The 2,422-nt window shown below is 43.5% G+C and overlaps 1 pseudogene; it reads right to left on the reverse strand.

Annotated features, from left to right (window-relative positions):
• Window positions 1–1,457, reverse strand: part of LOC102369519 — a 4,177-nt pseudogene extending 2,720 nt beyond the window's left edge.
• Window positions 1,458–2,422: the final 965 nt, after the last annotated feature.

Consider the following 2,422-nt stretch of genomic DNA (forward strand, 5'->3'; position numbering starts at 1 on the left):
GGACAAGAAACGCAAAACCTGCCAACACATCTCCACCACCCCCACTATTACTACACCCCACAACAGAGCCATCAGCATCCCAGGATCTTACAGCTGCACCTCCAGAAATGTAATATATCTCATCCAGTGCACCAAATGCCCTGATGGAAGATATGTAGGAGAGACCAAACAACAACTGCGCACCAGAATGGACGCACACCGGAAATCTATCAAAGACAGAAATACCCAATTACCGGTGGGGACACATTTCTCACAGGAGGGTCACTCTCTCTCCAATCTCTCAGTCCTGATCCTCAAGGGAAATTTACACAACACTTCCCAGAGACGAGCCTATGAGCTCCATTTCATGGCAAAGCAGCAGAACTGCAGAAAGAGACCTGAGGGTCTGAATGGACCAGAGAATATACTGTATATAAATCAGCAATGTGACACTGCTGAAAAAGGCATATCTCATTCTGACAAGGTTCCTTGGGTGAATTCCAGGAAGAGCACACACCAACTGCTGCAGCTTCCTGAGCCTGACGAAGGGTTTTTGAACCCAAAAGCTTGCTTAATAACTATTCTCCAATCATTTGGGTTGGTCTAATAAAAGATATCAAATTCACCCAAGGAACCTTGTCTGCCTAAAGCACAGAGACCATCTTTTCCTTATCCAGGGAGTAACCAGAGGGTGGCCGAGTGTAGGTGTAGGTGATACTGGAGTAGTAAAGGGCAACCACAACAAGATGTGAGGAACATGTGGAGAAGGCTCTTGACTTTCCTTCTGAGCCCTGAATTTTCAGGATGCTTCTGATGCTGAAGCCATAAGATACAATGATCAGCAAGAAGTTTCCCATGGCTAGGAAAATATCAGCAATGAAAGCCATGACTTTGTTGAGGTAAGCTGAGCTGCAGGAAAATGCCGGTAGAGGTGGGATCTCACAGAAGATGTTTTGGATGAGGTTGGGCCCACAGAAATCTATATGCAGAATGAGCAATGTGTGCACAAGGGAATTCATGGTTCCAAGAGCCCCGATACAGGCTGCTAATGTGATGCAGACTCTCTTGGTCATGATGGTTACATAGTATAAGGGTTGACAGATGACCATGTACCTGTCAAAGGCCATGGCATTGAGGAGAACAAGCTCTGTTGCTGCTGAGGAGGTGAAGGTAAAGAGCTGAGCATGCAGCCATTAAAGGAGATGGTTTTCCTTTCCCAGTATCAGGTTCTGCATCATTTTGGGCAGAACAGAGGAGGTGCAGACAATGTCAAATAAAGCCAGGTTAGCAATGAAGAAGTACATGGGTTTGTGCAGAGGCAGGTGGAGGACAATTGACATGATGATCAGGGAGTTGCCTATAATCGAAGCCATAAAGAGGCACAGGATGACCCCAAAGAACAGACCCTGGAAGTGGAGATGTTCAAAGAGCCCCTCCATGATGAAGTCAGAGACCCTTGTGTGGTTCCTGGTTTTCATTTACTTAGGCATTTCTTCTGAAAGAATGAAAATGGAGATGTACATGATTGCAGCCAACTGCAAGAAAAAGATCTGTGCAGTCCATCAACATTACGTGCAGTCCATCAAAATTATGGGCAAGCCTAAACCTAGGAATGGATGAAAGGAGGTGTGGATTGATAGATAAACAGATAATAATGTCTGAAAGTATTTCCAAGTATCTAGCTATCCAATCCAATCTCTTGGACAGGTCCGTTTGAGATATGGTCTGTAACCCGGATCCAACCTGAGAAGCCATATCATCTGGCACTGGGTCTTAAGTTGATCCATACACCAGGGAGGACTAAGGCACTGAGGAGGGGACTGGTAGCTGAAGGTGGTGCACAGCCTGCCGCTCTAAACAGTTCTACAGTTGATACCAAAATTGAGCAATATAAAAACATGTGAACTTAAAATAAATAAATAAAAAACCCAAACCTTTTTTTTTTCATTTCCCAAAACCACATTCCCCTGATTTTGCAGTTGTGACAAGGGTAATAACAATTGGTTGGGTCTTAACTGAAGCCACATTATATTAGATTAGTGATAGGAGTATTCAGAAACTCACCTGAGCTAGACACACAGTACAATCTGGAACATTGTTCATACAACCACGGCTCAGAACTAATATGTGCTCCACCATCTATATTAGCTTAAAAGTCTGATCTGGTCCAGCTGAGAAACTCTACATAATGTAATAATATCTATATTTAAGGGAAAACAAGACAAGCAAAGAGAGGTCTCTACTTTCCTTTCAATCAGGAATCATTCCCCCGGAATGATACAGCCAAAATCTCCCTTCATTAGAGTGGCATTCATGTGCATCTTTTAAATGGCAGGAGAAAAGAAGCCATAGAATTTAATCTGGTTTTTGTTTTGTTTTCTGTTAGACTGTCCCGCAAGTACAGGCTCCTGTATTTTCACATACAGCAGGAAATTCAGGGTTA

The sequence above is a fragment of the Alligator sinensis genome, unplaced genomic scaffold (assembly GCF_000455745.1).
Source record: "Alligator sinensis unplaced genomic scaffold, ASM45574v1 scaffold1114_1, whole genome shotgun sequence".
NCBI lineage: Eukaryota > Metazoa > Chordata > Crocodylia > Alligatoridae > Alligator > Alligator sinensis.